The sequence below is a fragment of the Oryza sativa genome, chromosome 2 (genome assembly GCF_034140825.1).
Source record: "Oryza sativa Japonica Group chromosome 2, ASM3414082v1".
NCBI lineage: Eukaryota > Viridiplantae > Streptophyta > Magnoliopsida > Poales > Poaceae > Oryza > Oryza sativa.
Window position 1 is genome coordinate 24406528 of NC_089036.1, and position 23882 is coordinate 24430409.

At 34.0% G+C, this 23882-nt stretch overlaps 1 long non-coding RNA gene across 4 annotated transcripts in view; it reads right to left on the reverse strand.

The window, feature by feature from the left end:
- The window catches only part of LOC4329945 (uncharacterized), a 32589-nt gene extending 9752 nt beyond the window's left edge, over positions 1–22837 (reverse strand). For 2 of the 4 annotated variants that reach the window (XR_010739385.1, XR_010739388.1), the window contains exons 1-13: positions 22636–22837; positions 21697–21738; positions 21270–21413; positions 21063–21172; positions 20908–20986; positions 20719–20805; positions 20029–20318; positions 19238–19323; positions 18247–18431; positions 17385–17748; positions 17218–17294; positions 17071–17130; positions 16349–16460 (exon numbers count right to left, since the gene is read on the reverse strand). This is a non-coding gene — a long non-coding RNA (uncharacterized lncRNA). Of the gene's footprint in view, positions 1–16348; positions 16461–17070; positions 17131–17217; positions 17295–17384; positions 17749–18246; positions 18432–19237; positions 19324–20028; positions 20319–20718; positions 20806–20907; positions 20987–21062; positions 21173–21269; positions 21414–21696; positions 21739–22329; positions 22455–22635 lie in introns of all 4 variants that reach the window. The other 2 variants (XR_010739387.1, XR_010739386.1) reach the window with 2 other exon arrangements.
- Positions 22838–23882: the final 1045 nt, after the last annotated feature.

The following is a 23882-nucleotide window of genomic DNA, read 5'->3' on the forward strand; positions in this document are numbered from 1 at the left end:
CGTAACTATAGAAATTAAATTAGTTATAAGTCTACTATTAGATCATCAGAGCAAAAAAAAAGCCGCAAGGTTTAAATGCAAGCAAATATTTTCTTTTCAAAAAACTAGTAAGCATAAGTTTATACAAAATTTAGGAAATTGGGATTTCAGAACTAAAATAAAGCTTTAGAGTGCAAATAGAAGTTCAAAAAAAGAGAAAATTTGTAATTGAAGAAATCAAATTTAAAGTACCAAGTTGAAACTTAATGATGAAAAAAATCGTTACACGAGAAAGAACAGGAAATATTTAAAGTCCAAATAGCAGAACGTTAAAAAAAAAGCAATCCAACTAAAAGCATAAAGTTTAAATGAGAAGACGGAAATGAAGCGTCAAGGGAGAAACCCATAAACGTTTGGTACAAGGAAACCATGATTTTTCATGAACTTAAGGAAGATGAACTGGGACAACGAAAAAAAAAATGGAAACACCAAAAAGGACATTTGAAGAATAGATGCAAGAAAAACGTTACAAAATCAAGGAATCCAACTAAAAGTAAAAAACTTAAACTTATGGATGAAAAATAAAGCGTCAACGAAGAACCGATAAATCGTTCGAAACAAGCAAACTACCGTCATCATAAAATCATTAGGATGCAACCAAATGTAGACAAAAAATACCAAGTTGAAACCCATGGAGTAATATAAAAAAAAGGTCACACGAGAAACCAAAATAAAGTATTAAATTCCAAATAGCAGATCAAAAGTATTAATAGAGGAGATTGTTCGAAGATAAAGAAATCCAACTAAAAACATAAAGTTTAAACGAGAGGACGGAAAATGAAGCGTCAAGGGCGAAACCTAGAAGCGTTTGATACAAGGAAAACGTGATTTTCAAAAACCTTCAAGGTGCAAAAAAAAAAAAATGCATGGGTCCAGCTCTCAATAAAGTTATTTGTTTTCGATAAACATGGAGACCCAACTATACAGCTCAAGTATTCAAGTTATTTGTTTTCAATAAACGGGGAGACAAAACTCTACAAATCAACTAAAAGATCAAAATTAACGACAAATCAAAATAAATCGGTCAGAGCTTAATGCAAAAGAATATTTTGTTTTTATAAACCAGAAAACAAAGTTCAAACAAACTTAAGGAAGACGAACCGTGACAACAAAAATAATTGGAAACTCCAAAAGGATATTTGGAGAATTGATGCAAGAAGAATGTTTCAAAATCAAGGAATCCAACTAAAAGTACAAAATATAAATTTCTCGATGATAAATGAAGCATCAACGGAGAAACCAAGAAATCGTTTGGTACAACCAAACTACGATTTTCATAAAATCAATTAGATGTGACCGAATAAAGACATCCAGCTCGCAACTAAATATTTTTTTGATAAAAAAAGGAGACGTAACTCTAGAGTTTAAATATAAGGCGAAAATTAAAACGTCAGAGCACAAAAAAGCCGCAAGGTTTAAATGCGAGCAACTATTTTTTTTCACAAACTAGTAAGCAAAAGTTCATACAGAATTTAGGAAATAAAGCTTTAAAGTCTGAAGAGAAGTTCCAAAAAGAGAATCTTTATAATTGAAGAAATCGAACTAAAAGTACCAAGTTAGAACTTAATGATGAAAAAAATAGATCGTCACGCGAGAAACCAAAGTAAAGTTTTCATAAACCAGGTATCAAAGTTCAAACCAACTTAAGGAAGACGAACGGTGATAACCGAAAAATTTGGAAACTCCAAAAAGGATATCTGAAGAATGAATGCAAGAAGAACGTTTGAAAATAAAGGAATCCACTTAAAAGTACAAAATTTAAAACTTACGGATGAAAAATGAAGTGCCAATGGAGAAACCAATAAATCGATCGGACAAGCATACTACGATTTTCATAAAACCAAATAGCATGTCAAAAGCATTAATACAATAGAACTTTCGAAAACAAAGAAATACAACGAAAATAATATGGTTTAAACGAAAGGATGGAAAATGAAGCATCAAGGGAGAAAACTAGAAATGTTTGATAAAATGAAACCATGATTTTCATAAAGGCATAGATGTGCAACAAAATGCAAGGGTGCAGCTCACGAAAAGTTATGGATTAAAAATGAAGCGTCAACGGAGAAACCAATAAATCGTTCCGAACAAGCAAACTACGGTTCTCATAAAATCAATAGGATGCAACCAAATGTAGATGTCTAGCCTGTAACCAAGATATTGTTTTTCGATAAATAGGGACACGAAACTCTTGAACTTAGTTCTAAGTCTACGATTAAAACGCCAGAGCACAGAAAAGCCGCAAGGTTTAAATGCATGCAAGTATTTCCTTTTCGAATCTGGGTCAGCCTACTTAGGAATTCATATTATTTATGTGGCTCTTACGATGATTTTGTCTTTGGTGAGGGTGTTATGAGAACCTATCCTTGTTTGGTTGGTGGAATACGATCTAAGGTGTCATGGCTATGCTGTTTTCTGATAACATTACGATATTATTGATTTTAAATGTTTATAAAACTTTTCAAGAATACTAGATTTAGAATCTCTAACCATCAGGATGTAACAAGGTTCAAGTCTTCATGGTCTAAGGTCATGATCTAACCTTGTTGATCTCACATTCGATAAATTTAAGTTTTAGGACAACAAGGCGATTGAGAAAATAAGGATAAATTGAACAAAACTTTGGGTTACATCTTAGGGGTTGGCAATATTTGTTCTCCTGGTGCTAATTAGTCATATGTAATTCTAGGAATATTTGTCGAGTCATACTGGATGCAACAGGACGGTCTCATTATGTGCATCCATAAACTTGGGTCGTGGTAGAAAACGGGATGCTAGATGGCATGTATAGCAATAACTTTTCTTTTTCTCAAAAAGGCAACGATGTATGCTATGATATCAAGATGAATGAAATGATGCGATGCATGTATGAAATGACACAATGCTTATGAAGATATTTTGTATTGCACACATTTTTTTTTGATGGAAGGCAAAAGCTCATGCCATACATGCCATAGAACAATCCTTTCGGAAAAATTGTTCTTGAGACTATTTGTCCTACTCATGGTTTATCATGGGCATGGGAATGGTTGCTACTCTTTATAGGCTTTAGGCTAGGATAAGGTGACAAAATTACTTTTTTTTTACTCAGACTCGTAACAAAGTTCTCCTTATCAAGGAAAGAGATGGTAATTTTAAAACAAATGGATCATCTTAGAGAAGTTTGCAAAACCTAAAAGTCAAGTTCCCAAACCATGTTTGTGAGTTGCTACGATGTACAAATCTTGCATCCAACCGTAAAGGGGCACAAAATTTGCACACTGAGCCATCTCAACTTAAATTACATAGTTTGCTTATGACTTGTTCCTAGTATGATATTTCCATTTAGGCTTGTGGGGGCTTGCAAAGGTTACATGTTTTGTCTCTGGTTTGTAAGGTCATGGCACTCTATTCCCCTTAAAATAAAATAAAATAAAATTTTGCAATGGGGTTTATCAAGAATTTTAATGGAAGAGCTAAATAGGTCTATGTGCCCATATGCTATACTATCCAGTCCCGAGGCGCAAACTGAAGCAAAAGACTATGCTAGATGGGTGATAAATTAGAAAAAAAACTATATTCATGATCCTAACAAAGTTTTCTCCAATCTGGGTAGGAAAGGTAATTTTTTGGACAAATAGATTATTTTAGAGAAATTGGTCAAGACAAGTGATGCAGTGCTAGAATTTACCGGTCCACTATCTTTACGTAATTTTTAGGTCAAGTTCTAAAGGTTCAAAAGAAATTTTTATAAAGAAAATTAGAGAGATTGATGGGTAACCTTTTTGAGCTACCCTAAACGAACCAAGATTTTATCCCTTCTAGATTGGGCTACACAGATTCGATAAACAAGGTATGTTTTTCGATAAACAGGGTAACGTAAGTATAGAAATTAAATTAGTTATTAGTCTACTATTAAAACGTCGGAGCACAAAAAAGCCGCAAGGTTTAAATGCAAGCAAATATTTTCTTTTCACAAACAAGTAAGCATACGTTCAAACAAAATTACAGAAATTACCATTTTAGAAGTAAAATAAAGCATTCAATTCTAAAGAGAAGTTTCAAAAAGAGAAACTTTGTAATTGAAGAAGTCAAACTTAAAGTATCAAGTTGAAACTTAATGTTGAAAAAAAACCGTTACGCGAGAAACAAAAGTAAAGATTCAACGAAAGGACGAAAAATGAAACATAAGGGAGAAACCTAAAAACGTTTGATACAAAAAAGCCGCAAGGTTTACATGCAAGCAAATATTCTTTTCACAAATAAGTAAGCATAGATTCAAACAAAATTTTGGTAATTTACATTTTAGAATTAAAATAAAGATTTAAAGTGCAAAGAGAAGTTCCAAAAAGAGAAACTTTGTAATCGAAGAAATCAAACTAAAAGTACCAAGTTGAATCTGAACAATGAAAAAAGAACCGTCCCGCAGGAAACCATAGTAAAGTTTTAAAGTCCAAATACACATCAAAAGCATGAATACAAGAGGCTAATAAATCGTTCAGAACAAGCAAAAACTGCGGTTTTCATAAAATCGAAAGGATGCAACCAAATATATACGTCTAGCCCGCAGCAAAGATATTTTTTCGATAAGCAGGGAAACGTAACTCTAGAACTTAGTTATAAGTCTACGATTAAAACGTCATAGCACACAAAAGAGCCGCAAGGTTTAAATGCTAGAAATATTTTCACAAACCAGTAAGCACAGTACATACAAAATTTAGGAAATTGAGATTTCAGAACTAAAATAAAGTTTTAAAGTTCAAAGAGAAGTTCCAAAAAGAGAGTACCAAGTTAAAATTCAAGTGTGAAAAAACAACCGTCCCTCGAGAAACCAAAATAAAGTTTTAAAGTGCAGTTGGCGTGTCAAAAGTATTAATACAAGAGAACTTTCGAAAATAAATAAATCCAACGAAAAGCATAATGTTTAAACGATAGAACAGAAAATGAATCGTCAAGGGAGAAACCTAGAAATATTTGATACAAGGAAAACATGATTTTCATAAAAGCTTTAAGGTGCAACAAAATGCATGGGCCCAGCTCATAACAAAGTTATTTGTTTTCAATACACAGGGAGACCCAACTATACACACAACTATAAGCTCAAAATTAACGTCAGAATAAAATAAAATGGTTGGTCATAGCACAAAAAAGCCACAAGGTTTAAATGCAAGCAAATATTTTCTTTTCACAATTAAGTAAGCATAAGTTCAAACAAAATTACAAAAATTGCCATTTCAGAAGTAAAATAAAGCTTTCAACTCTAAAGAGAAGTTCCAAAAAGAGAAACTTTGTAATTGAAGAAATGATTCAACGAAAGGACGGGAAATGAAACGTCAAGGGAGAAACCTAGTAACGTTTGATAAAAAAAGCCGCAAGGTTTAGATGCAAGCAAATATTTTCTTTTCACAAACAAGCATAGATTCAAACAAAATTTTGGTAATTTACATTTCAGAACTAAAATAGCATGTCAAAAGTTTTAAAGTCCAAATAGCATGTCAAAAGCATGAATACAAGAGAACATTCGAAAATAAAGAAATCCAGCAGAAAGCATACAGTAAAATGAAAGGATGTAAAATAAAGCGTCAAGAGAGAAGCCTAGAAATGTTTTATACAAGGAAACTGTAATTTTCAGAAAAGATTGAACGTGCAACAAACTATAAGGGTCCAGCTCACAAAAAAGTTAGTTGTTTTCAATAAACTGGGAGACTCAACTCTAGAACTAACGGCAGAGCAAAACAAATCGGTACGGCTTAAAGCAAAAGAATATTTTGTTTTTATAAACCAGAAAACAAAGTCCAAACAAACTTCAGAAGATGAACCGTGACAACAAAAATAATTGGAAACTCAAAAAAAGATATTTGAAGAATGTTTCAAAATCAAGGAATCCAATTAAAAGTACAAAATATAAATTTCTCGATGAAAAATGATGCCTCAACGGAGAAACCAAGAAATTGTTTGGTACAACCAAACTACGATTTTCATAAAATCAATAAGATGCAACCGAATGTAGACATCCAGCTCGCAACCAAAATATTTTTTTTTTGATAAAAAGGAGGCGTAACTCTAGAATTTAATTATAAGGCCAAAATTAAAACGACATAGCACAAAAAAACCCCACAAGGTTTAAATGCACACAAATATGTTCTTGTGAAAAATTATTAATCATAAGTTCAAACAAAATTTCAGAAACTGAGATTTCAGAACTAAAATAAAGATTTAATGTCCAAAGAGAAGATAAAGAAAGAGAAACTTTGTAATTGAAGAAATCAAACTAGCAGAACTAAACCGAAACTCAAGGATGAAAAAACAACCATCACTCGAGAAACCAAAATAAAGTTTTAAAGACCAAATAGCATGTCAAAAGCATTAATACAAGAGAACGCTCGAAAATAAAGAAATCCAACTAAATGCAGTAGGTTTAAACGAAAGGACAAAAAATGAATCGTCAAGGGAGAATCCTAGAAATGTTCGACACAAGGAAACCTTGATTTTCATAAAAGCTTCAAGGTGCAACAAAATGCATGGGCCCAGCTCACAACAAAGTTATTTGTTTTCGATAAACAGGGAGACTCAACTCTACAACTCAATTATAAGAGCAAAATAAATCAATTAGGCTTCAATGCAAAAGAATATTTTGTTTTTATAAACCAGAAAACAATGTTCAAACAACCTTAAGATGAACCATGACAACAGAAAAAAATTGGAAACTCCAAAAAGGTTATTTGAAGAATCGATGCAAGAAGAACATTACAGAATCAAGGAATCCAACTAAATGTAAAAAAATTAAACTTATGGATGAAAAATGAAGCGTCAACGAAGAAACCTATAAATCGTTCGGAACAAGCAAACTACGGTTATCATAAAATCAACAGGATGCAACCAAATGTAGACGTCTAGACCGCAACCAAGATATTTTTTCGATAAACAGGGAAACATAACTCTAGAACTTAGTTATAAGTCTACGATTAAAACATCAGAGCACAAAAAAGCCGCAAGGACTAAATGCAAGCAATATTTTCACGAACCAGTAAGCATAAGTACATAAAAAATTTAGGAAATTGAGATTACAGAACTAAAATATAGTTTTAAAGTCCAAAGAGAAGTTCCAAAAAGGGAGTACCTAGTTGAAATTCAAGTGTGAAAAACAACGTCACTCAAGAAACCAAAATAAAGTTTTAAAGTGCAGTTAGCGTGTCAAAAGCATTAATACAAGAGAACTTTCTAAAATAAATAATCGAACGAAAAGCATAATGTTTAAACGATAGGTTGGAAAAGGAATCGTCAAAGGGAGAAAACTAGAAATGTTTGATACAAGGAAAACGTGACTTTTATAAAGGATTAGATGTGCAGCAAAATGCATCATTCCAGCTCACAAAAGGTTATTTGTTTTCAATAAATAGGGAGACCCGACTCTACAACTCAATTATAAGTTCAAAATTAACGTCAGAGCAAAATAAATTTGTTAGGCCTCAATGCAAAATGAATATTTTGTTTTATTAAACCAGAAAACAAAGTTCAAACAAACTTTATGAAGAAGAACCGTGACAACCAAAAAAAAAATTGGAAACCCCAAAAAAGATATTTGAAGAATGGATGCCAGATGAACGTTAAAAAATCTAGAAGCGTCAACGAAGAAAACAAAAAATCTTGAGGGATAAGCAAACTGTGATTTTCATAAAATCAGTAAGATGCAACCAAATATAGCATAAACCCGCAAAAAAGATATTTTTTTCGATAAACAGGATAACGTAACTATAGAAATTAAATTAGTTATAAGTCTACTATTAGATCATCAGAGAAAAAAAAGCCGCAAGGTTTAAATGCAAGCAAATATTTTCTTTTCAAAAACCAGTAAGCATAAGTTTATACAAAATTTAGGAAATTGGGATTTCAGAACTAAAATAAAGCTTTAAGTGCAAAGAGAAGTTCAAAAAGGAGAAAATTTGCAATTGTAGAAATCAAACTTAAAGTACCGAGTTGAAACTTAATGATGAAAAAAAATCGTTACGTGAGAAAGAATAGGAATGATTTAAAGTCCAAATAGCAAAACGTTCACAAAAAGAAGTAATCCAACTAAAAGTATAAAGTTTAAATGAGAAGACGGAAATGAAGCGTCAAGGGAGAAACCCATAAACGTTTGGTACAAGGAGCGATTTTTCATGAACTTAAGGAAGACGAACCGTGACAACGAAAAAAAATTGGAAACTCCAAAAATGACATTTGAAGAATAGATGCAAGAAGAACGTTACAAATCAAGGAATCCAACTAAAAGTACAAAATTTAAACTTATGGATGAAAAATAAAGCATCAACAAAGAACCGATAGGATAAATCATTCGGAACAAGCAAACTACAGTCATCATAAAATCAATAGGATGCAACCAAATGTAGACAGAAAATACCAAGTTGAAACCCATGGATAAAAAAAAAGGTCACACGAGAAACCAAAGTAAAGTATTAAAGTCCAAATAGCAAACCAAAAGTATTAATAGAGGAGATCGTTCGAAGATAAAGAAATCCAACTAAAAACATAAAGTTTAAACGAGAGGGGCAAAACCTAGAAGAGTTTGATACATGGAAACCATGATTTTTCAAAAACCTTCAAGGTGCAACAAAATGCATTGGTCCAGCTCTCAATAAAGTTATTTGTTTTCGATAAACATGGAGACCCAACTATACAGCTCAAGTATTCAAGTTATTTGTTTTCAATAAACGGGGAGACAAAACTCTACAAATCAACTAAAAGATCAATATTAACGACAAATCAAAATAAATCGGTCAGAGCTTAATGCAAAAGAATATTTTGTCTTTATAAACCAGAAAACAAAGTTCAAACAAACATAAGGAAGATGAACTGCGACAACAAAAATAATTGGAAACTCCAAAAAGGATATTTGGAGAATTGATGCAAGAAGAATGTTTCAAAATCAAGGAATCCAATTAAAAGTACAAAATATAAATTTCTCGATGATAAATGAAGCATCAACGGATAAACCAAGAAATCGTTTAGTACAACCAAACATCATAAAATCAATTAGATGTGACCGAATAAAGACAACCAGCTCGCATCCAAAATATTTTTTCGATAAAAAAGAAGGCGTAACTCTAGAATTTAAATATAAGGCCAAAATTAAAACGTCATAGCACAAAAGCCGCAAGGTTTAAATGCGAGCAACTATTTATTTTTCACAAACTAGTAAGCAAAAGTCCATACAAAATTTAGGAAATGGAGACTTCAGAACTAAAATAAAGCTTTAAAGTCCAAAGAGAAGTTCCAAAAAGAGAAACAATATAATTGAAGAAATCGAACTAAAAGTACCAAGTTGAAACTTAATGATGAAAAAAAAGACCGTCACGCGAGAATCCAAAGTAAAGTTTTCATAAACCAGTTATCAAAGTTCAGACCAACTTAAGGAAGACGAACAGTGATAACCGAAAAATTTGGAAACTCCAAAAAGGATATTTGAAGAATCAATGCAAGAAGAACGTTTGAAAATAAAGGAATCCAACTAAAAGTACAAAATTTAAACTTATGGATGAAAAATGAAGCGCCAATAAAGAAACCAATAAATCGTTCGGACAAGCATACTACGATTTTCATAAAACCAAATAGCATGTAAAAAGCATTAATACAATAGAACTAAAAATAATATGGTTTAAAAAAGGATGGAAAATGAAGCATCAAGGGAGAAAACTAGAAATGTTTGATAAAATGAAACCATGATTTTCATCAAGGCATAGATGTGCAACAAAATGGAAGGGTGCAGCTCACGAAAAGTTATGGATTAAAAATGAAGCGTCAATGGAGAAACCAATAAATCGTTCGGAGCAAGCAAACTACGGTTCTCATAAAATCAATAGGATGCAACCAAATGTATATGTCTAGCCCGTAACCAAGATATTTTTTTCGATAAACAGTGACACGAAACTATTGAACTTAGTTCTAAGTCTACGATTAAAATGCCAGAGCACAGAAAAGCCGCAAGATTTAAATGCATGCAACTATTTCCTTTTCTAATATGGGTCAGCCTACTTAGGAATTCATATTATTTATGTGGCTCTTACGATGATTTTGTCTTTGGTGGGAGTGGTATGAGAACCTATCCTTGTTTGGTTGGTGGAATACGACCTAAGGTGTCATTGCTATGTTGTTTTCTAATAACAATACGATATTATTGATTTTAAATGTTCACAAAACTTTTCAAGAATACCAGATTTAGAATCTCTAATGGCAATTAGGATGTAACAAGGTTCAAGTCTTCATGGTCTACGGTCATGATCTAACCTTGTTGATCTCACATTCGATAAATTTAAGTTTTAGGACAGCAAGTAAGACGGTTGGGAAAATAAGGATAAATTGAACAAAACTTTGGGTTACATCTTAGGGGTTGGCAATATTTGTTCTCCGGGTGCTAGTTAGTCATATGCAATCTAATCCAAGGTGTTCTAGGAATATTTGTCGAGTCATATTGGATGCATCAGGACGGTCTCATTATGTGCATCCATAAACTTGGGTCGTGGTAGAAAACGGGATGCTATATGGCATGTATAGCAATAACTTTTCTTTTTCTCAAAAAGGCAAGGATGGATGGTATGATGTCATGATGAATGAAATGATGCGATGCATGTATGAAATGATACAATGCTTATGAAGATATTTTGTATTGCATACATGCCATAGAACAATCCTTTCGGGAAAATTGTTCATGAGACTACTGAGCCTACTCAAGGTTTTTCATGGGCATGGGAATAGTTGCAACTCTTTATAGGCTTTAGGCTAGGATAAGGTGACAAAACTACAAAAAATTTACTCAGACTCGTAACAAAGTTCTCCTTATCTAGGAAAGAGATGGTAGAAGTTTTTAAAACCTAAAAGTCAAGTTCCCAAACCATGTTTGTGAGTTGCTACGATGTGCAAATCTTGCATCCGACCGTAAAGGGGCACAAAATTTGCACACTGAGCCATCTCAACTTAAATTACATAGTTTGCTTACGACTTGTTCCTAGTATGATATTTCCATTTAGGCTTGTGGGGGCTTGCAAAGGTTACATGTTGTCTCTGGTTTGTAAGGTCATGGCACTCTATCCCCCTTAAAATAAAATAAAATAAAATTTTGCAATGGGGTTTATCAAGAAATTTTAATGGAAGAGCAAAATAGGTGTATGTGCCCATATGCTGTACTATCCAGTCCCGAGGCGCAAACTGAAGCAAAAGACTATGCTAGATGGGTGATAAATTAGAAAAAAAAAAGTATATTCATGATCCTAACAAAGTTTTCTCCAATTTGGGTAGGAAAGGTGATTTTTTTCGACAAATAGATTATTTTAGAGAAATTGGTCAAGACAAGTGATGCAGTGCTAGAATTTACCGGTCTACTATCTTTACGTAATTTTTAGGTCAAGTTCTAAAGGTTCAAAAGAAATTTTTAAAAAGAAAATTAGAGAGATTGATGGGTAACCTTTTTGAGCTACCCTAAACGAACCAAGATTTTATCCCTTCTAGATTGGGCTACACAAATTCAATAAACAAGGTATGTTTTTCGATAAGCAGGGTAACGTAACTATAGAAATTAAATTAGTTATTACCCTACTATTAAAACGTCGGAGCACAAAAAAAGCCACAAGGTTTAAATGCAAGCAAATATTTTCTTTTCACAAACAAGTAAGCATGCGTTCAAACAAAATTACAGAAATTACCATTTTAGAAGTAAAATAAAGCTTTCAATTCTAAAGAGAAGTTCCAAAAAGAGAAACTTTGTAATTGAAGAAGTCAAACTTAAAGTATCGAGTTGAAACTTATTTTTAAAAAAAACCGTTACGCGAGAAACAAAAGTAAAGATTCAACGAAAGGACGAAAAACGAAACATAAGGGAGAAACCCAAAAACGTTTGATACAAAAAAGCCACAAGGTTAACATGCAAGCAAATATTTTCTTTTCACAAATAAGTAAGCATAGATTCAAACAAAATTTTGGTAATTTACATTTCAGAATTAAAATAAAGATTTAAAGTGCAAAGATAAGTTCCAAAAAGAGAAACTTTGTAATCGAAGAAATCAAACTAAAAGTACCAAGTTGAATCTGAACAATGAAAAAAGAACCGTCTAGCCCGAAAAAAGCATGAATACAAAAGACTAATAAATCGTTCAGAACAAGCAAAAACTGCGGTGTTCATAAAATCGAAAGGATGCAACCAAATATATACGTCTAGCCCGCAGCAAAGATATTTTTTCGATAAGCAGGGAAACATAACTCTAGAACTTAGTTATAAGTCTACGATTAAAACGTCATAGCACAAAAAAAACAGCAAGGTTTAAATGGTAGAAATATTTTCACAAACCAGTAAGCACAAGTACATACAAAATTTAGGAAATTGAGATTTCAAAACTAAAATAAAGTTTTAAAGTGCAAAGTTAAGTTCCAAAAAGAGAGTACCAAGTTGAAATTCAAGTGTGAAAAAACAACCGTCCCTCGAGAAACCAAAATAAAGTTTTAAAGTGCAATTACAAAAAAGCCGCAAGGTTTAAATGCAAGCAAATATTTTCTTTTCACAAACAAGCATAAGTTCAAACAAAATTACAGAAATTGCCATTTCAGAAGTAAAATAAAGCTTTCAACTCTAAAGAGAAGTTCCAAAAAGAGACTTTGTAATTGAAGAAATCAAACTCAAAGCACCGAGTTGAAACTTAATGTTGAAAAATAACCGTTACACCAGAAACAAAAGTAAAAGATTCAACGAAAGGACGGGAAATGAAACGTCGAGAAACCTAAAAACGTTTGATAAAAAAAAGCCGCAAGGTTTAGATGCAAGCAAATATTTTCTTTTCACAAACAAGCATAGATTCAAACAAAATTTTGGTAATTTACATTTCAGAACTAAAATAGCATGTCAAAAGTTTTAAAGTCCAAATAGCATGTCAAAAGCATGAATACAAGAGAACATTCGAAAATAAAGAAATCCAACAAAAAGCATACAGTTTAAATGAAAGGATGTAAAATAAAGCGTCAAGAGAGAAGCCTAGAAATGTTTTATACAAGGAAACTGTGATTTTCAGAAAAGATTGAACGTGCAACAAACTATAAGGGTCCAGCTCACAAAAAAGTTAGTTGTTTTCAATAAACTGGGAGAGGCAGCTCTACAACTCAATTAAAAGATCAATATTAACGGCAGAGCAAAACAAATCAGTTAGGGCTTAAAGCAAAAGAATATTTTGTTTTTTAAACCAGAAAACAAAGTTCAAACAAACTTAAGGAAGATGAACCGTGACAACAAAAATAATTGGAAACTCCAAAAAGGATATTTGATGAATTGATGAAGAAGAAAGTTTCAAAATCAAGGAATCCAATTAAAAGTGGTACAGCCAAATTACGATTTTCATAAAATCAATAAGATGCGACCAAATGTAGATGTCCAGCTCGCAACCAAAATATTTTTTTCGATAAAAAGGAGGCGTAACTATTTAATTTAATTATAAGGCCAAAGTTAAAACGTCATAGCAAAAAAAACCATAAGGTTTAAATGCACACAAAAATGTTCTTGTCAAAAACTATTAAGCATAAATTCAAACAAAATTTAGGAAACTGGGATTTCAGAACTAAAATAAATATTTAAAGTCCAATGAGAAGATAAAGAAAGAGAAACTTTGTCATTGAAGAAATCAAACTAAAAGTACTAAATTGAAACTCAAGAACGAAAAAACAGTTGTCTCTCGAGAAACCAAAATAAAGTTTTGAAGAGACTAAATAGCATGTCGAAAGCATTAATACAAGAGAACTTTTGAAAATAAATAAATCCAACGAAAAGCTTAATGTTTAAACAATAGGATAGAACATGAATCGTCAAGGGAAAAACCTAGAAATATTTGATACAAGGAAAACTTGACTTTCAAAAAAGCTTCAAGGTGCAACAAAATGCATGGGCCCAGCTCACAACAAAGTTATTTGTTTTCGATAAACAAGGAGACCAAAATCTACAACTCAATTATAAGAGCAAAATAAATCAATTAGTCCTCAATGCAAAAGAATATTTTGTTTTTACAAACTAGAAAACAATGTTCAATCTTTTCACGAACTAGTAAACATAAATACATACAAAACTTAAGAAATTGAGATTTCAGAACTAAAATAAAGTTCTAAAGTCCAAAGAGAAGTTCCAAAAAGATAGTACCAAGTTGAAATTCAAGGGTGAAAAAACGAACATCACTCGAGAAACCAAAATAAAGTTTTAAAGTCCAAATAGCATGTCAAAAGCATTAATACAAGAGAACTTTCGAAAATAAAGAAATCCAACGAAAAGCATAAGGTTTAAATGAAAGGATGGAAAATGAAGCGTCAAGGGAGAAAATTAGAAACATTTCATACAAGGAAACCATGATTTTTTATAAAACCTTCAAGGTGCAACAAAATGCATGGGTCCAGCTCTCAATAAAGTTATTTGTTTTCGATAAACATGGAGACCCAACTATACAACTCAATTTTAAGCTCAAACTTAACGTAAGAACAAAATAAAACGGTTGTCTTCAATGCACAAGAACATTTTGTTATCATAAACCAGAAATCAAAGTTCAAACAAAATTAAGGAAGACGAAACGTGACAAGCGAAAAAATTGGAAACTCCAAAAAGGATATTTGAAGTATCGATGCAAAATGAACGTGACAAAGGAACACCAAACTCTAAAAATCCAACCAAAAGTACCAAGCTAAAGCATAAGAGTTCAAATAGAGCTTCAGTCCAAAATCTAGAGAATGTATTTATGGATAAAAGGAAGCACCAGCTTGTAAAAAGCCAAAAAAAAAAGTAATAAGGTAAACATTTATAATCCAAATACAAGTGTCCAGGAAGAAACCAATTCAGTGTTTTTTGGGGGAAAACGAATTACAAATTAAAAGGGTCACGCGTGAACTAGAATATCATATTTCTGAGTACCAGATTTAAAAAAACCAAATCTAAATTTTCTGAATCCCAATAAAAGTATCAAGGATGATACCAAGTAATGACAAAACAAATCGTAATTTTTGGATAATAAATTAGAAATACCAAATTAAAGCTTTAGAATGCTGATAGAAGTGTGAAGCAACAAATGATTAAAAAAGAAACATCAACTTTAATAAAAGTAGGCATATAGAACTGAATCTGTTTAGTCCAAATAGAAGTATCCAGTAAGAAACAAGTAGTATTTGTTGGGCAAAGGTAAAAAACACTCAATACCAAATTAATTGCCATGCAAGAAACATATTTCAATGAAAAGGAACTTCATAAGTACCAAAGTAGAGTCTCAAAATCCAATCAGAAATGCAGAATTAAAGCTTTAAAATACAAGCAAAAGCATCGAACACACAAAACTTAACATCAAATTCTGAACAAAAAACAATTGTAGGTTACAAACTGAACATGTATAATCCATATAAATGCATCGATTAACAAATCAAGAAATGTTATTCAAAATAATCAAGGGATGTTACTCAAAGTTTAGAATACCAAAAAAGTATCAAGCAGAGAGGAGGAGAATGTTTGTTGCCCTTTGTATTTTAAAGCTTCTAAATTGGTAATTGTAGCAGGTTTTCCATTTGTCTTCCTTTCTAGAAAAAAAAAACTTATCTTGGTACCCTTTAATAAATTGGTTCTGCTAGGTATAAGCTGATAACGGAATTTTACAGTAAGAAATTTGCAAATATCTGAATATATATCATCAATGTACTATTGTACTTGAAAGAAATACCACATACATGAAGAATGCAAATTAATTTGTCATTCCCAGTGTATTGAAATTTCCAAATTCGCATGCCCCTAACCACAGACACAGATTCACATCCCCCCTCCCCAACACACACACGGACAGAAAAACACAATCCCAAAAAATCATTCATTACAAAGATAAATTAAAATTAATTTAGTAGTTTCCTATTATTTTTTTAAAGGTAAATCTGAGCCATAGTTGCCATTAGCAATATTGAGTATCCCAACCTATTATTGCCATGTTATAGAAGCAAGGCAACAGGACATCATTGTATTAACAAATACAAGAATAAATAACCCAAAAATTTTAACTTGTAAACAAATGTACAATTCATTCTACTCTATGCCATCATTTTAACATGAAATTAGCAATCACTTACTGGTTGTGCAGACCATAACTTGCTCATGATAAGATTGTAACAGCTAATAGCATTTTTTAGGGGATATCCTAGTTTTTTTAATAAAACACAGGACAGAATCATACGAATCAAATATATTAATAACAGTAAAGGGAGAATATGTACAAGAATTACACACAAGGCATTTACGAAGAAAATAATGAAAACCAGATTTTCACCAGTATAAAATAAAACTTACGCTTGGAATAATGGGCACAGCATCTGTTAATGGTATAATGCCCTCTCATTACTTCTTGTGTGGGATTTAATAAACAACGTGGGTCAATAAAGTGTTTGTCAAGTGCCAAAACCTGCCATATGTTCCACATAATATCATTCAAATATTTGCTTTCACCTGAGCAAATAGCCAACCAGATTAAGAAATCTCTACTTCAATTAAATGCAGAGCGGAGCAAATAGATTCCATTACTCTTAAATATTTGACTTTGTCTTGGAAATGCTATTAGCTCATATTATCATAGATAGTTTTTTTTTTAACTAAACTATATATCAGAGATTAGAAATGCGCATTTTACTAAAGTTTGTTGTTGGCTACAACTACGATTTGCAAAGCTCAACGAACTGTCATTTTAGTGTATTTTGCTCTTGGAAGGTACAGCCTGCTAGTTTCACCAAGAACTGTCATATTTGTTTTGAAAGAATTGCTTTTCTACCTAATAAAATACCCATGCTAAGGCTATGGTGCCGTTTGATAATGCAAACCAAACAAATAAAATGATTATATATTGTTCTGATTCCTAAAAATAATATCTATAGAAAGTGTACCGTTCCTTAAAATAGAATATAAAGAAATGGATTTCTATAGGATATACATGCATAGCAATCAAACTTAAATTAAATAAGCCAGTAATTTGCATAATTTACATATATTGAATTAGTGAAGTGAGCATTTGGATCTACCTGCACTGTCTCAAGATATCAACAAAGTAGGCATCTCTAGTACACAGTCTCATCTCGCCACTGCAAAGAAATAAAGTTAAATAAAGGAACAGACAAAGGTGAAAGGAAAAAAATCGTTAAATGAAGTCCAATCTCAAAATACTCTACCTCTTCCTTGCTGTCTCCTCAACCCTTAAACTTCACAAAAGAACAAGAAATCCTAAAACCATCACAGTTTCTGCAAACTGGAAAAGCAGGCCGTTGTATGATCTTCTCATATTGTGTTTTATTTCCTATGACCAGCGTAGTGTCACACGCCAAAACTTGTTTCTCACCTCCCATGACCTGATGTCACCAATGCAGTGCACCTCGATGACAAAGAAGATATACGACAATACAGTCCGGCTGCTGGTTGCACTCAAGCTCTCACATGGAAGGCTCTATATGATCAGATCAATACTTCTGCTTCTGCCCCTTGTCCAATCTGGGAATTTGTGTAGAAGAATTCAGCCCCCCTCTGAGTTCAACAACTTGTGCCTGGCTTATCTTCAAAAATCGACTACCAACAATGACAAATTTGCTTGTGAAGAACATGGTGCAAACGGTAAAATACGAAATATGCTTGCATCAAGACGAAGACAGCGATCACTTATTCTTCAAGTGCTCCTTTGCTGAAGTTTTCAGCGAATCAACGTTTTCCTATTAGGCACAGAAAAGAAAAGAGAAACTTTATGATACATATAGTAGAAATGTGAAATAAAAAAAATAACTCTTTGTGGGTAATCCAAAAAAACACTTTGGTGAAATGAAAAAACGATAATTTATAACACATTCTGATCTTTTTACACGTCAAGTGTTATTCGGGCCATTTCATGAGATAAACCAGTAGCTCCTAAAAACATATGAACAATTATATTTAGATGAATAATAGCATTCCGTGGATACTTTCTGAACGCTAGCAATATACATCTAGCAGGCTAGAATAAATATATGCATACACCGAGTAAAAGAGATTAGTGTAAATTGAGATAAGCATCTTTCATAAATGAAAGAGAGCAGAGCATAATCCATGTGAAAAACTGAAAACCATTCAAAAAATGGAATTGAATGATAACTATTAAGCCTTTTTCTTTGCACGGATTCAGCACGAAATGCAGCACAAAAATTGCACATAATGGCACAGGAGGGAGAGGATACCGGGAGTGCATTCGGCAAACCTGCACAGGGTCGCTTTCAAGGACGACGTCGAGGAAGCCGATGGATGATCGCAAGCTGAACCGGTTTGACATTCACAACGGTGGCGCACCGTGCGCTGGATCTGCACATGACGGAGTTGAGGAGGAAGATCCAATGACGAAGTGCACCAGGTGACGGACCTGCACCTTCAGGGCCGGGTGGAACAGATCAGCGAGGCAGCCACAGGTTGAAAATTATAGTCAGTACAGGTTGTGGTCAGATATTTACTGAGAATCCTAAATATTATACATGTTGTTACAAGCATTTCTCCAGGTGGAACAGATCGGTGAGGCCACCACAGGTTGAGAATTATAGTCAGTACAGGTTGTGGTCAGGTATTTACTGAGAATCCTAAATACTATAGATGTTGTTACAAGCATTTCTCTTAGCAATCAGTGTACCAACTGTAGTTCACATCCTTGTTCATTTCATTATATCAAACAAATTCTGTAGGTGCGATAACGAGATGAACTGTCCACTACTGTAAATAATCTATATTATAATGTAATCATCCATCAATTTGCCAATGATGCCGGTAACAAGTAAAAGATTTATTGAAACAGCCAAAATTTAACTGTGTAAATTTGGCTAGCATCATTTACTTGACATTGTATTTCAGACTATGTTTTACAAATCTCACAGGATTACAAAACATAGACCAATGAGCAATACGAGCAAAATTACTAGAGCTGTGGACAAAATTAGCCTGACATGCAACCAAAAGTGCAAACCTGAGTTTTTTTTAAAAAAAAGAAAGAAAACGATCAGAGCAGTTTATATGACTTTTAGAGACTTGCTTTACATGAGTTAATCTGAACCTTGGTCACCGGAATTGCGCTGCATATGTACTTCTTTCGCAATCAGGAGTCAAGTTAAAGGTGATTGAATTTAAAACCCAGTTACAAACAAGATCCACCAGGGTTAAAAGAACAGAAAGTACAAAGGCACTCACAATTAGAGTTCAGTTCTTCGGTAATTTATCTCCAAGATTCAGTCTCACCGCACTTAATGGTGTGGCAGCCAGAACAATTTCCAATGCTGAGAAAAGGAAAATATTTTAGTAAATATTTCCATTATTAGAAGCTTTAATCAGTTGCTATAGGATATGTAGCGGTCATTGATATATTAACAGCTTGAAAATTTGTCTGAATTTATATTGATTGCAAAGCAACAAATTTGTGAACGAAAAAGGAAGTTAAAGCAAATTTATAAATTTAGACAAATGACCGAAATGACCTGTTCTTGCATTATGTGGGTGTGTTCAGATTAAAATGTCTTAGAAGACAGCATTAGAACAGGTTAGTCATTAAATGAAAAAGAAAATTTCAGAATAGGTTTGTCATCAAATCAAATAAAATGCTTCAGAAGGCAGCGACATATTTTATCAAATCAAATAAAATGCTTCAGAAGGCAGCGACATATTTTGATCTAAGGCATAAAATCCAAAACTACTTGAACTGTAACATTACTGATTTTAGCTAACGTCTCATACCATCCTACATACTAAGATTCATAACTTGCAGAGCTTTCCTCCCTCCCACTAAAGTACCATGACATGCAATACTGAAATCTACCATTACCAAAAGAAAACGAGAAGTGAAGAAAAGATCAAGTAGTCCAATTGAAGACATCACTGCGCTTAGCAACAATTGCTGAAAATATTATATCCTTCAACCAGATTTTTCCTGATTTTTGCTGAAAATATTATATTGACGATGTAGAGGAGGGGCTGCAAGAAGTTACCAATGAAATTGACCTTGCTAATCTGGCAATCCCCAAGCAGACCTGCTTTGTGGCTGACCATGTCGTTAATTCACATTCACTGCCTTGCAAAGCGTGGCCACCACTATGGCTGCAACAGTCATGGTCGTCCCTTGGGAGCAGGAACAGCTGGGCCCTGCCGACGGCGCCAGCACCCCTTGCAGCGGCCAAGCCTGCAGTACCAGCCGATGCCCTTGCCAGCACAGGAGGACCATGCAAGCAGCCCATATTTGTGGAGTTGGACGGTACAACAGCTCCCTGCAGTCCTGCACCTAGGGACGAACATGGAGTTGAGCAAGCTGACTAATTATGTTTCAATTAAGCCCGAGCAAAACTATAAAACAAAACCACACTGCAATATGAAAAAAACTACGGAGTAAAGCGTAGAAGTATCCAGCAGTGTGCCTATGTTATGTTTCCAGGGATCCTTTGGGACCCTGGGTAAATTATTAAATTCTAGCTAAATTACGCCATGTTAACTAGTATACCGGTAAATAGTTACATAATTCGTATGTATTGGACTCTTGGTATTTTTTTGTTCTGGGTTCATCACTGGAAATATCTATTAGCACAATGCAAGCACATGGGAAACAGTCGGTAGTACATGACGACCAACATCCATAGTACTAAGTGAAAGCATCATAATACAGAGGAGAAGATCAGAAGAGGCACCTTTGGTCTCCTCGACAATATTATGAAGTTTCTTTCTCTTGGCCATCTCTTCATAGTACTTCAGTTTAAGATCTTCACACTGCACAACTGCAGCAAAAAAAAATGCTTACAAACTTTTTCATCAAATACTCTAAAACCTTTACAATAATGCAACTGATGGATATAACCTAATGCTTGAACAGCTCCTACCATCTTACTCGGTTCAGGAACAGCGTTTGCATGGCCATCTTGCTTCAAGAGATAGCAATGTTTGCTCTTGTTTCATGACCTGAAAATTAAAAAGTGATATAATTAGTAAAACATAGCACCTCATGTATTTATCAATTCAGTAAATCTGCTTTTACCTTGATTTTATTTTCCAAGTTAGATATGGCAGCTGCCCATAATTTATTGGCATATTCGTACTTTTGGGAAACACTTCTCAGTTGATCAGCTTGTCTATCAAGGACTTGTTCTGTCAGGAATGTAAAACAGTGGTGAGCATACAGAAACATCTTATCTGAAAATTAGACCTTGAAGGAGTAAGTTGAATCTAATATATTGTGTCTTACCTGCTATTGCTACCGTTTTTCGAATACAAATGGCACAAACCATGGGACTTCCCCTTACTCCTTTGAAGTTTATGACAAAGGCACCGTCACTCTCAACTGTTACCCTAATATCACGCATATGAAGGGGTCTGTTACCTCCAACCACTGCATACACATCAAATTCAGACAAAATCTGTGCATCAATCAAAAGTCAAATTGTTTAGCTAAACCTGACAATAAATTGTGATACAAAATTAAGAGCCTCATGAATACTGTGTTTGCATTTTCTTCTAGCACAAGGACATCAAATGCTCTAATTCCTTCTGGCCCGTAAGTGTTCATTATCTCAGCAAATGCAGATCAAAGAAATAGTCTCCAGGAGCAAGACCATCGATTTTGTAGCTGGAATTTCCATATCGAACTGAGTGGTAAAGCGAAGGATAGTCACCTCTTCAAACTATATCCTCAGATGTCAATATTGCATCCCCTCCTTCAAAGAAAGAATCGTCAGAAAGCTTTGAAGAGGGTTCACAACCCTCAATTGCACTGCCACCGACATTAATGAACAGAACAAAGTCTCATCACAGGCACAAGAAGGATAATAAGAAACATTGTGGAACTATGATGACATGACCAATTAACATTTCGATAAGGTACTTCCAATTTTCAATTTAGAATTCAAGATTATGAAATATCCATTTTGGAAGCACATCACTGATGATGGCTATCGAAGCCCCTTCTACTCGATATTACTACAGCACCACAATTGATGCAACCTTGTACTCTGACATAGAAACAATCCTATTTTCTTCAACCAATCCAATGCCCATGACTTTAGTACTATATGATGTATTATCCATTCACTTTGAGAGCATCAAATGAGGCCAGCACACTGATCCACTTAAAAATAGTAGCTAACATGGCAGAGAATCAAGTCAATGAAGAACCCACAATTTTAAGAAGAGAAACATTACTCTATCAAATATTCAAATCTAGTCCACAGAACCTAAATCGACGCATAAAAGCTAGAGCAGTATGCAAATGATTCCACATATAGATGATTCCTGTTACATGGAGATACCTTATTAAGCTCCTAGCATACCACAACACCTGAAGGCCTCAAAATTGGATTACAACTTTGGCACCGATGTAGGTAAAGCACCAGAAAATACCAAATCTGGGTACATCCAACCTCCTAAATTTCCTCTGCCACATGCACACACGCACACACACAAGAAAAAATAAGAGCAAATTTGGAAGCAAACTTTCTAGGGTTTTCTACCAGAGTCAAATCGAGTACTCTAATTCGACCATCCTAAACGCTCATTTCCCAAAAACCCTTTCACGAACATGGTGGGAGGGTTAGGATTTAGGAATAGATCCTCACCTAGCGGCTAGAACCGCCATTGCTGACCAAATGCAGATTGCAGGAACCCCACAGCGGGAAGAGGGAGAGGAGGGGAGGACTCCGCCGCCGCCGCCGCCGCCGCGCCGGCGCAGGGCCAGGTGGTGGCCGCATCCGCGTTCGCGGCGTGAGGAGGAGAGGAGAGAGAGAGAGGAAAAGGTTTTTACTTTCTTTTTTTTAGGACGAAAATACGACCATTGCTTTAAGAGGACCAGAAATATGCCCGTAGCTTTAAGAGGAAGAAAAAATGTCCGTTGCAACGGATTAATTAGAAACTACGGAGTACTAAATATTTAGCCGCTTAACAAATTTAGGCGTTGTTTAGTTTGCGAAAAGAAAATTTTTGGGTGTCACATCGGACGTTTGACCCGATTTCAGAAGGGGTTTTCGGGCACGAATAAAAAAACTAATTTCATAACTCGCCTGGAAACCGCGAGACGAATCTTTTGAGCCTAATTAATCCGTCATTAGTACATGTGGGTTACTGTAGTACTTATAGCTAATCATGAACTAATTAGTCTAAAAAGATTCGTCTCGTGATTTCCATGCAAACTGTGCAATTAGTTTTTTTCTTTTATTAATATTTAATGCTTCATGCATGTGTCCCAAGATTCAATGTAACGTTTTTGGAAAAAAAAAAAAAGAACTAAACCGGGCCTTAGGATGTTTGTCCCAATTGTCCCTCCCATAGTCCTTTTTCGGTCATATCTGTGCGATAAGTGTAGAGGGACGGGGTAGCCCAGTCTGGACCATTCTGAAATTCCCAACTTAAGCATGAAGGTGAAAAAACTTTAATTTGTCAGTAAATTGGACCCTAATCCATTCAAATAAAATCATTAGATAGAACCACGGGATTTCACCACAAAGACATCGATAAATTGAAGCTCAAATTGTGCAGGAGGAGTGCGAGTGACAAGAGTGTACGATAACTTATGTCGAGACAACTTCGACCATGTAGAACTTGACCGCCATCGCTACGGGTGGGCATTCGGTCTAACCGAAAATTTCGGTCTCGGTCTTTGATCTTTCGATCTTTTCGGTCTTTGAAAAATAAAGACCGAATTTCAGTGAAAAAATATCAAGACCAACAAATTCGGTCTCGGTCCTGACCGAAATTCAACAACATTTTCATATATGCAAAGAAATAATGGAAATTTTCAACACAAAAATCACAAAAAAAATTCGTAAGCACTTTATGAGTAAAGACTCTTATTAGGTTGCATGCCTAG